Source organism: Sturnus vulgaris, chromosome 4 (assembly GCF_052056855.1).
Source record: "Sturnus vulgaris isolate bStuVul1 chromosome 4, bStuVul1.hap1, whole genome shotgun sequence".
In the NCBI taxonomy this organism is placed as follows: domain Eukaryota; kingdom Metazoa; phylum Chordata; class Aves; order Passeriformes; family Sturnidae; genus Sturnus; species Sturnus vulgaris.
In genome coordinates, this window is record NC_142246.1 from 2481137 (window position 1) to 2493534 (window position 12398).

The window sequence follows — 12398 nt, forward strand, 5'->3', positions numbered from 1 at the left end:
GGACATGGGTCAATGGTGGCCTTGGCAGTGCTGGCTTAATGATTAGACTGGATGATCTTTGAGGGCTTTTCCAACTTTTAATGATTTGTGTTCATGCCCACTGGAATTATTAATGGCATTTTGGGGAGATCCCGCAGATTCAGGGTGACTTTCTGCCACCATCTGCTGACCCCAGGTGAGCTCTGCTGTGCCCAGACCACTCGGTACCAACGTCCCTGCCCAGGTTGGAGCTGAGCTCTGCCCGGGCCACCTCGGACCTGCCCTTGCTCTCCCATCCCCATTCCCATCCCATCCCATCCCATCCCATCCCATCCCATCCCATCCCATCCCATCCCATCCCATCCCATCCCATCCCATCCCATTATCCCATTCCATTCCCATCCCCATTATCCCATCCCGGCTCCTCCAGGAGATGGCAGCAGCACCTCTCGCATCCCCCCTCCCTCTCAGCATTTCCATGGCAACCGCATCCAAGCATCCCCAGAGCCTGGAGGGCGACCACAAGGTTAGGGGGAGCCACAGGGGCGAGCAGCCCCTCTCCCTGCTCGCCAGGGCTCGGGGTAGCCCGGAGCCAGCCCCGCCATCTGCTCTGCTCCTCGCCCAGCCTTGCGACATTGAGGTGACAAGCGGGGTTTTGCCGTTCAATTGTGCCGAGTTTTATTTGGTTTAGCAGGACGGGAAAAGCCACTGGTGAAAATACTCAGCTCCTGGACGCGCTAAAATTTGACAGCGAAAGCTCCGCAGCATCATCAGAGCGTAGATCCCTGGGCTGGGAGCAGCCGGAGCGGGGAATTATCGGCGATAATTCCTCAGATCCTGCTGCTCCTAAACAGAGGCTCCCAAGTGTTTGGGAAGCTGGATGCTCCCAAACCTTCCACCCCGAGTAATCTGCTTAGCACATGTGGTGTAAATCCAGGGCCGGAGCGTGGCAGGAGCAGCGCTGGGAGCTCATTAGCTAATTTGCATTTGTTAATTTGCATTTGCTAATGCGCCTTGATAGCAGAGCCCGGCTCCGGCAGCGCGCAGAGCATCGCGCCTCGTCCCGGGGATTTGCACGGAGAATTTTGGGCAATTAGGGGTCACAAAACGCTGAGGTGTCGCCGGGGACGTGTCCCTCTCTCTGTGGCTAATGCCACCCAGAGCGGGGCAGGAATCCTGGGCAGGTCCTGAGCCCAGCTCTGGGTGCAGCTCTGACCTGTGCTGGAAAGCTCCAAGGAAGGGATTTCCCACAGAATCGTGGAATTTGGGTGGGAAGGGACCTTAAAGCTCAGTTCATTCCACCCCCTGCCATGGACAGGGACAGCTCCCACTGTCCCAGGGTGCTCCAAGCCCTGTCCAGCCTGGCCTTGGACACTGCCAGGGCTCCAGGGGCAGCCACAAAATTTGGATATTTGGAAATGAGGGATGAAGAAGGTTTAAAGAAATCTTTAAATGCCAGGTGGCAGGGCCTGATTAATTTCAGGGTGGGGTTGATGATGTTGGACAAAATCCCATAGAACCATGGAATGGTTTGGGTTGGAAGGGACCTTAAAGATCATCTTGTTCCAAACCCCTGCCATGGGCAGGGACACCTTCCACCAGCCCAGGTTGCTCCAAGCCCTGTCCAGCCTGGCCTGGGACACTTCCAGGGATCCAGGGGCAGCCACAGCTTCTCTGGGCACCCTGTGCCAGAGCCTGCCCACCCTCCCAGGGAACAATTCCCTCCCAATATCCCATCCAGCCCTGCCCTCTGGCAGTTTGAAGCCATTCCTAATTTAAGCACAAACATTCCTTGGAGTCAGGGCACAGCTCGAAGTGCTGCTCAGGGAGGGCAAGGGCAATGTTTGGAAGGGGTTGTATCAAGTTCTCAGGGCTGCTCTGTTGTGTCAATAAATTACATTTGTCTGCTCAATCTGATGCTTTCATCCCTGGAAATGTCCAAGGCCAGGTTGGAGCAATCTGGGATAGTGGGAGCTGTCCCTGCCCGTGGCAGGGGTGGAACAAGATGGGATTTAAGATGCCCTCCAACCCAAGCCCTTCAGTAATCCCGGTGTTATTCCCCTCAGCCCTGGAGCTGGCTCATCCCTGTCCCCCCAGCAGAGAGCAGGAACAGCACAGATCCTGCCCCGGGGCTGCTCCCCAGCTGCTCCATCTTTCCCTTTGGGATTCAGCTGCAGCCAGAGGTGCTGACAGTGCTGGTGTCACCCTGTGGGACCTGACACAGCACAAGCCTGCTGTTGTTCCAGCCCTGCTGACCAGCTGCTGTGGTTTCAAATCCCAGAGATGGACTGACACAGCAGATATGGCCCCACAGAAAAACACACATCATCATCATCATCATCATCATCATCATCATCATCATCATCATCGTCAGGCCTTTGGGATCCTTAGAATCTGCCAGATGGCTCCTACTCCTGTGCAGTCTCAGGTTTCTTCTCTAGAAGGATTACACGTGGTTTTCTTTGGAAGTTTCATTTTCAAGCACTGGACAGATCCTGACTCGTTTAATTTTATAATTTGAACAGTTCTGAAGGGCTGGAGCTTTTACCAGCTCAGCAGTGCAGTGTCCCAGGCCATGTCCCCAAGGTCTGGAAGCCAGGAGGATGGCACAGGGGCAGGACAAGGACCTCTCCTGTGGTGCCCAGCTCCACAGGACTCGCTCAAGGGCAGTGGGAAAGGCACAGGTCAGCTCTCCTGGGCTGTTGGATCATTCTCCAGAGATGCTGCATGCCTTTGTCTCCTTTTTCCCCTTGCTAATTTTCCCTGCTGTCATTATTTGCCTGACTGGCAGAAAGGATTCACACTGAGTTAGCAGAAGTATATTCACATGCACACTCATCCCAGAGAGCTGCCACTCACCAGCATGCCAAGATATTTTGGGTAAATTGAAATGGAATAGAATAAAGGCAGAATGCAAAGCAAACTGCTTGTGCAGACAGCACAAAGTGATGTTTGCAAAGGACCTTGGTATTCTCTGCTAGAAGGTTGATTATGCCAGGAAAATCATCCAGCCTGCTGTCCAAAGCAGCCTGAGCTTCGCTTCTAATCTCTGAGGAGCTTCACAAACAGCCAGGTCAGCCCAGCTGCTCTGAAAATCCACCCAAGGAACAACCCCAGGCTCTGGATGTGAGGGAGCTGGGACCATTGGAAGTGAGCTGACAGCCTGTGGGGCTCCTCTCCGTGTGGAAGAGCAGAAAAGGAAAAATTCCAGCATAAAAAACACCCCCTAAAAATCTCATGGAGCTCTGTAGTGAGGATATGGGGTCACCCCACGTTTCACATGCCCAGGGATCATGTGTAGCGAGGACCAGGGGCTCCCTCCCTCGCAGACCACAAGGACTGGGCTTCCCCACCAACCTCTGCTTCCCCACCCCGCCTCCCAAGCCCAGCCCCTGTGCCTACTCCAGACAATAATCTTGGCCAGAAATGCGGCAGAAGGATCCTCTCCAGAGGGTTTGACTCGTGCCAGGAGTTCCTGTTGTTCTCCCAACCACCAGAGCTCAACAGGGAACATCAAATCTTGAGTTTGATGGAGCCTGTTCTGAGCCAAGGCCAGGAAAAAGGGAGAAAAAGGAGTTTTTCTTCCTCTGCAAGACTTAAAGCAGGCTGTCAGGAACCACATCCCTCCTCTCCACCTCTGGATATTGAAGTTGGCACGTTCTTAAGATGTCCAGACACCTTCTGTGAGGAAAAATCCTACACTGAGTGAAGTGGTTGCAGCTGGGCTCCCATGGCTTTTCCCCTGCCAAGAGCTTTAAATAAAAACGTATTTTTTAACATAAAAAGGGCAGGGATCCATCAGGATGGGAATGACCTGTGCAGGCACAGAATCCAAGAGGTCCCTTGGGTAGAGGGGGGATTTTTCAATGTTTCTGGAAGCAGATTATGACAGGAGGGTGGCAGGGCAGATCCAAGGGGGACAGGGAAAGGCTTCAGGTGCATTCAGAACAAAGGCTCTGCTGGAGGCTGAAATGTCTCTGCTTCACTTTTCCTCCCTCTCCACCTTCCTGGGAGAGTGTTTGGGTGTGCCAGCAGCTGGGAAAACATTTTGGCCAACGTTCAGGCACCTTATTAAGATCCTATTAAGAAATATGAGCTGGAGCCAACACTGGGGGTGGAGAAGGAAGGACACCAAAAGCCCAGCAGGTCCCAGCGGGGGACAGGGTCTCCCCAGTGTGAAGGACACCAGCAGCACCCTCCCTGTGCCCAGCCAGCTCCTCCCAGGCTGCTGTCACTCTGTGTCCTGGGCTCTGCAGAGCTCAGTGAGCTCACAGCTGAGCTGAGCCAAGCACAACACCCTGGCTGAGGCCGTTCCCAGCCCTGCCTGACATTTGCCAGGGGACATTTCCAGCCCCGGAGCTGCCATTCCCTGCTGAAAGCAAATCCCTGGCAGTGCAGCATCCCTGTCCCTTCCCCTGGAGCATCCTCACCTGCATCCCTCCATCCTGACACCTGAACTGGTTGTCATGGAAACCTGTGGTGTCCCCATGTCCTGCCTGATGCTCTGCTCCCTCCAGCTGTGGATATTCGTGGTGTGAGGTGCTCAGAGCAGAGGTTTCCCTGCACACCTGGCAGTGGAGCAGCCCTTGTGGCTGGGAATGTGCTCCCAGCTGCTGCTGCAGGGATGAGTGGGAAGGGAGGCAGGACTGGGGTCACACTGGACCCCACGAGTGTTTCCCAGCTCCAGGTGCTGTTGGCTGAGCTGGAGGCAGAGATTCCTGCCTCTCACAAATCCAGGATTGTTCACATCTGCACGTCCTGGATGCTGGTGGGGATATCAGTGAGCAGAGCCAGCCAAATATTGCCAGGAAGCATCTCATTTGAAAAAAAACAACTTAAAACCACCAGGACCCACCCCCTCTACCCACCCCCAATATCAGAATATTTAGGGATGTTTTTAATAAAGCTGCAGAGGGTGTTGACTCTGATTAATTTCAGGGTGGGGTTGATGCTGTTGGACAAAATCCCATAGAACCATGGTGTGGTTTGGGTTGGAAGGGACCTTAAAGATCATCCAGTTCCAAATCCCTGCCATGGCAAGGATACCTCCCTCTATCCCAGGCTGCTCCAGCCTGGCCTTGGACACTTCCAGGGATCCAGGGGCAGCCACAGCTTCTCTGGGCACCCTGTGCCAGGGCCTCCTCACCCTCACAGGGAACAATTCCCTCCCAATATCCCACCTAACCCTGCCAAATTGAAGCCATTCCATCATTCCCACACTTCTTTCATGACAACAGTTTGGGGTTTCATTCTGAATTGTTGTTCTGGGAATTCTTGCCCTGTGATGAGCATAGGGATGGAGATGAGATGGAAGGGGAGGCCAAAGCCTGTGGGAAGAATGAGGGATTTCCCATCACTCAGCACCTCAGCCTTTATCCATCATCCCTAGGCAAGACCCCAGGGAAAGGCTGAGCTCAGGGCACCCAGCAATGCCATGGACTCCAGCACCTGCTTTCCTTTGGAAATGGGAAAAAATAAACAGAACCTAAACAATGTCTGCCTTCAGCCACCCTAAAAACATCACTCAGGGCACAAAAAAAAATTAGCTCCTGGAGCCCCTTTCTAACTGCAGTGGGATGGGATGGGATAATGGGATGGGATAATGGGATGGGATGGGTGAAGTTGCACATGAAAGGCATGGAAACAAGGCCAGGAGAAGTGCCAGATGTTCCAGCAGATGTGACAATCCCCACCAATGCTCCCCAGAATCAGCCACCCCGTTTGGGGTGGATTTGGCCTCACTGGCAAAGAGGGATGGGGCTTTTCCTCTGCCTCCACCCCCTCTGTGGAGCCCCTCTGATGTTTTGTCCCAAACACAGGCACTAATTAGGGAGCTTGCTGTGTCTAATTAGGGCTGGTGACATCCCCCCCACCCAGTAGGATGATTTCATCCCAGGCCAGGTGTTGGGGGACGGGTGCCAGCTCTACTCTCACGCAGCCAAACTGCTCTTGGCATTCCTAAAATCCCTCCTCAACAGGCTCTGGGAAGGATGAATCCAGCCATGGGATCCACCTGCCTGCCTGGACTCTCTCCCCATCTCCTCTCACTATCCAGGAGCTGGTTGCCATCACCTGGCCCCTTTTTGGGGGGCTGCATCTGTACCCCACCCAAAACAGGGTGGGATTGTCCCAAACAGGACTCAGTTCCACTCCTGTTCCTTCCTCCCTCCAAGAAACAAAAGGCAGGAGGAATTTCCCTCATTCCCCCTTGGCACTGAGTTCAAGCACACAGTGGGGAGCTCCCAGATTTTGGAAGAAGGTGAAAATGGGATGTGGTAAGATCCCCCAAAAGGGGATGAGGGATGAGACCAGATCTCACAGGATACTCCAAAGCTGGCTTGGGAATGACACAAATCTGGATGTCCAAGGACACCTGGGACAGAGATCCACCCTTTTCCAATGGCATGGAGCTGATACTTCACCAAAAGTGGGTTTTTGGACAGTATCATCCCATTTTTTTCTAGGAGTGGTGCACCCTGGGAGTGGATGGGAAGGAGTGGCTCAGTCAGGAGTTTTATGGCTTTGGATGAGGATGGTTATTTCCAGCTTTTCCAGGGAAAAACTGAGAGTGGATGTGACAGCAGCGTGGGTACAACTCATCCTCTCCATGGATGGTGAGGGTGAGCAAAGGATGGAATTTGGGGAGTGGGAAAGGACCAAAGAGGAGCAGCCACTGCAGGAAAAGTGGCTTCAGGCATGGTCAGGGCATTATTGTCCCATTATTGTGTTTGTTCCACTGTGAAGGTGATGCCTTTAGTTTTAAGTTTTCCTGTTCTCCTTGGATGTGCTTTTCTGATGTGCTGGGGTGATGAAGACAAACCAGTTCTATTCTAGTTAAGAACTCAAGGATGGTTTCTCCAAACTTCAGGCCCTAAGCACAAACTACGTGGAAACGTGGAGGGTGGGTTCATGCAGATTAACCAGAACCTATAAAAGTGTGAGATTTTATGACCAACTCCTCCTTTCCTTCCATGTTGGAGCCATCCAGGCAGGGGCCAGGACTGTGGCACTGACATTGCTGGGGTGTGGCCTTTTATAGGCCTCTCAATAAATACCCATTTTATTCTCCTTAACTCTGTGTGTGGCCTCTGTTCCAGCTCCTCAAGGCATCAAAGGGACAATTCCAGGGGTTCCTGGTGACACAAGGAACTGACCTGGGCACAGGGGTGGCCAGAGGTGTCCTCTCCTCCACAGGGACATCAGCAGTGATGGGATTTCTTAGGAAGCTGCAGGACACCAACCTTGCTGTTCAGCTGGAGAAGTGGAAACCTTTCCCCATGGCCTTGTCCAAAGGAGGCAAATTTGGCTCTGCTTTAATGGGAGGCTGAAACTCTGCATGGAAAGCAAACTTCTCCTCCCAAGGGTTTGTTTTTCTTTGGAGCAAATTCCATCAGTTCCCATCCAAGCTGCTTTTGCAAATTTTGCAGCACACACTGGGTGTGACTCTGCCCAGCTCCAGAGCAGGGAAACTGAGGCACAGAGCAGGATGTGACAAAGGATGTGACACGTGGAGGCACCTGCCCAGGACTACCCAAAAGAGGAACTCTGGTAACCTCTGACACCTAAAACATTGCAATTGATTTGAGAATCATGGAAACAAATTGGTTTGGGTTGGAAGGGTCCTCAAAGACCATCTCATTCCACCCCCTCCCACTGTCCCAGGTGGCTCCAAGCCCTGTCCAACCTGGCCTTGGACACTTCCAGGGATCCAGGGGCAGCCACAGCTTCTCTGGGCACCCTGTGCTGGGGTCTCAGCACCTTCACAGGGAAGAATTTCTTCCCAATATCCCATCTAACCCTGCCCTCTGGCTATTAGAAGCTCTTCCCCCTTGTCCTGTCATTCCAGACCCGTATCCAAAGTCTCTCTCCAGCCCTTTTACAGCCCTTTCAAGTACTGGAAGGTGCTGAAAGGTTTTCCTGGAGCTTCCTCTTCTCCAGGGTGAACAATCCCAATTTTCTCTGCAGAGCAGAGAGGCTCCATTTTCTCCTCCTGTAATTTTTCAGGCTCCCTACTGAGCAGATCTCTGCTCCCCACCTCCTATAAAAGGTTCTGGGTGCCTGATCCCTTGATGCCAGACCTCCTGAAGTCTCAGGATTATGCATTTCCCTTTTAGGAAGGAAGATCTGTGGGCCAGAAGGCAAGAAAAAAAACCACAAATCTCAACTTTTATTTACATGTCACTATAATTAACCCCTTCCTGAATGAGACAGCCCAGGGGAGAGGCTCTGCAGGAGGAAGCCAGAGGTGTTTCCTGGATTTCCACACAGATCTCCCCTCCCCTGTCCATCCTTCTGTTCCTGGGTGTCCCTGCAGTGGGGGTTGTGTTAATCCTGGATAACTCGGGGTTCTCATTGCTGCTCTGCTGCCCTGGCCAACCCCGTGATGCAACCCAGGCTTGCAAAACTTTCCAACTGCAGGAATGAATCTTTTAAATAGAAGCACAGGGGGGAGAAAAAAAAAAAGTGTAAGTATTTTATATTTGCAGCACCCCGCAGCAATAATTCCCTGTTTAGCTGTACAGGTGATGGGGAGCAGGTCTCTGTTCTGTCTGACCTGTCCTACCCAAGTGTCACTTGATTTTCATTTGTCCCCACTTCTGTGTCCTGACAGAGGGGCCAGCAAGGAGCTGTCCATGTCCTTTTTCCAGCCACCCTTAATTTTACAATTCATCCCAATCCCATTCAAATGCTCCAACGGGAGCTGTCACATCTCTGCACCTTCCTTCACTCCTCTACAAACCCTCCCCAAAAAATCCCTAACGAGGGGTGATCAGGATGAACCAAAACCCATCAGAGCATTCCTGGAGGGGGCTGGAAGATCCCGGGGAGCACGTGGGCAGCCCTCTGATCCCTTACATAACCACTGGCACTTTTTTGTTTGTTTGTTTGTTTTTCTTTCCCGACTTTTCTTTCGTGTGCTGCTCCTAAAGCCGCTTAGAACGGCGCTAAACCCCGGCTTAGGCAGAGCTGCTCTGCTCCTGGGTGACTCTCTGGGCACTTTCCTTGTAAGAAAAAGCCTCCCCCCCTCCTCCCAGCATCCCAAAAGGATGAGACTGGCTCGGTCACTCCCTTCTCCATGTGCTCACCCACCACCTCTGACACTGAAGGGTTTTTTTTTTTCCCCCTCTTGTTGTACCAGATTCAGCATTTTTGTGGTTTCTCCCCTGTGTGGTGACTCTGATTTAGGACCTGCTGCCCATGAGATGCTCAGGTGGCTTTCTCAAAGGGTTAATCAAATTCTTGGCCATCCTCAGAAACACCAGCCTGTCAAATTCTGCCCTCCCCCCCCTCAAAAAAAAAAAATAAATCCCAAACTTGCAGCTCAGGCTGAGTGTGGGAATGGGCAGGAGGCACTGAAGTCCTTTACAAGGTCCTGGATGTTTTTCTGACATAGTCTCATCTTGCCAGGGAATTTTTCATAAAACACAACTTGTTTTAATGCAACGTTGTCCTCTAAAACCTCTGTTGTGTTATTTGTGTGCAGACACACTCAACAGATGCACACAGACACGTTTTCTGTGAAATCCCACCTGCCAAACTCCCCTTGCTAAGGCAGATCAGGAGTTTTGGGGCCTCACTGAAACCTCTTTGCTCTGCAGGGTGACTGTGCAGAAGCCCTGGTCTATCCAAGCCCTTCTTATCAATCCCTGTGTCTTTTTTGGAAAGTAAATGAATTTTCGTGGGGAACAAAAGCAGCACCTGGGCTTTGTATTTTCTGCAGAAGAGCCTGACCAGTTTGCTGCTGGGGGAATCACGGAATCTCCTGAGCTGGAAGGGACCCACAAGGACCATCAGAGCACAGCACAATCCCAAAAATCCAACCGTGTGCCTGAGAGAATTGTCCAAATTGAGCACAGGCACAGCCAGGAGCTGGGACACAGCAATAGACTGAGGTGGGACATTTTTAAAACCCTCCCAAACGCTGCAGCTTCTCCAACCCTGTTCCAGACCCTTCTTCCCCCGAACCAATCCCAGAGTGGTGCCTCCAAGGGCTCAGCTCAGGGGCAGCTTTTCCCTTTGTGATGCTAAACATCAAGGAAGGGATAATTAAATTATCTCCACACGATTACATGGACGAATGCACGGAGCACCCCAGAGGGATTTGTCCTTTGTCCCTTCAGGAGGGCCACTGGATCTCTCAGAGAGGCCAAACACCCCTCTGGATACTGAACAGAGACGGGAGCATTGATTTGGATTTTGGATTTGGATTGATTTTGGGTTGCCTTTTTTTGAGCTCTCCTGGATCAGCTCCCCTGGTTCCCACCACGTGAGTGATGTCTCTTCCATCTCCTTCACGTCTCTGCGGAGTTTTTGGGGCGCTGAGCCCCACCCTGAGCCCTGTGCCTTGACCAAGGTGGGAGCCCCAGCTGCCCTCTGGAGGGGTCCCCCCATTCCAGGACCCCTTTTTCCAGGGCTCAGCCCTTAGGAAGCAGCAGCTGCTCCCCGGCTGGAGCGAGCGCTGCCGGGGCTTGCGCAATCACGGCATGAATCAGCAGCACATCTGGGCTCCTGCTGAGGCTGCACAGTCACATTTTCCCTCCATCCCAGCCCCATGAGGAGCTTTTAAACCCCGGCAAGGCAGAAATCCAGCCCGGGCTGCCTGGATGGGAAGCGGGAGGGAGAGGAAGCCGGGCTGGCTTTGCCTTGCAGGGGAAATATTAAACGCTGCCATCGAATAACTGGGTCATGTCCCTGTGTCTTCCTGAGCCGGGGTGAGAAATCAGGGCTGTTCTCAGAGCGGGTTTAGCTTCCCTGTGCCCCTGGAAGGGGAAATTCTCCTCTCCCTGATCCTGGCTCCAGGCTTTGAGGCAGAGGGATGCTCCTGAGCTCGGCCCCATGGCACAGAGCTCGGGTTCTGTAAGGCTGGGATTTATGGGGCCAGGTCTAGACCAAGGGCAAGCTCAGGGTGAGCAAAAGGAGCTGAGGATGGAGAAGGAGAGGCTGGGGATGGAGAGAGGGAGAATGGAGGGATGGAGAATAGGGAAATGGAAAGAGAGGATGGGGATGGACAAGGGGAGGATGGGGATGGAAAAAAAAAGGAGGATGGGGATGGAGAAGGGGAGGATGGGGATGGAAAAAGGGAGAATAGGGAAATGGAAAGAGAGGCTGGGGATGGAAAGGGAAGGATGGAGAAGAAAAAAAAGGAGGATGGGGATTGAGAAGGGGAGGATGGGGAAGTGGAAAGAGGCTGGGGATGGATAAGGAGAGGATGGGAAGAGAGAAGGAGAGGCTGGGAATGGAGAGAGAAAGGATGGGAAGAGGGAGAGGCTGGGGATGAATAAAGGGAGGATGGGGATGGAGAAATAAAGGCTGGGGATGGAGAAAAAGAGGATGGGGGTGGATAAAGGAAGGATGGGAGTGGGGAAAGGGAGGATGGGGATGGAGAAGGGAAGTCTGGGGGTGGAGAAGGAATAGCCTTGAACCACGAGGAGCTGCAGCCAGGCTGAACAAGCCCCTTCCACCCTCAGCCCCTGTGTGCGTTCCCCCTGCCCATCACCCCACAAATGCCCAAAGCAGGTCCCAAAATCTCTCCTGCCCCATCCAAGGGGGGAAATTCTCATTTCCCTTCCCATTCACCCTCTCTCCAGCACACCCCAGAGCTCCAAGCCCAGCCGGGGGCTGGCGGGGCTGGCGCGTCCCCGCTCGCTGTCACAGCCGGTGTCGCCGCGCATCACTGTCACCCACGAGGAGCATCCCTGCCCCCATCACCCCCTCCTGCCCCCGGCCCCAAATTCGGGCAGGGGGAGGGGAGGGGAGGGAGGTGTTTCATGGAGCAAAGCGTGGAGGGGATGTTTAGGGAGCAGTTCCCATCCTGGGGGATGGAATTTCCTCTGCTCCCCCCTTCCCTCCCGGTTTTCCCTGGGAAGGAAATGGGAGGTGAGGTGTAAAGGGAGATCTCGGCCACAGAAGGGAAGAAAAAAAAATTAAAATTAAAATTAAAATTAAAAATAAAAATAGAAATAAAAATAAAAATAGAAATAAAAATAAAAATAAAAATAAAAATTAAAAATAAAAATAAAAATAAAAATAAAAATAAAAATAAAAATAAAAATAAAAATAAAAATAAAAGCAAAAACAAAACTAAAAACTAAAAACAAAATAAAAAACAAAAACTAAAGCAAAAACAAAAATAAAAACAAAATAAAAAAAAAAAAACTAAAGCAAAACACAAACAAAAAACCCCAAACTCCAAAAACCAAAACAACAACAACAAACAAATCACAAACAAAAAAAACCAAAATCCAAAAACCAAAACAACAACAAAAAAACACAAAACCCCCCTAAATAAATAAATATATAAAAGAAAGCAAAAAAATCCACCAAAACCCCCACAAAAAACAGAATCAAAAAAGCAAAAAAAATCCAAAACCAAAACAAAAAAACCAAACAAATAAATAAATAAAACAAAGCAAAAAAAC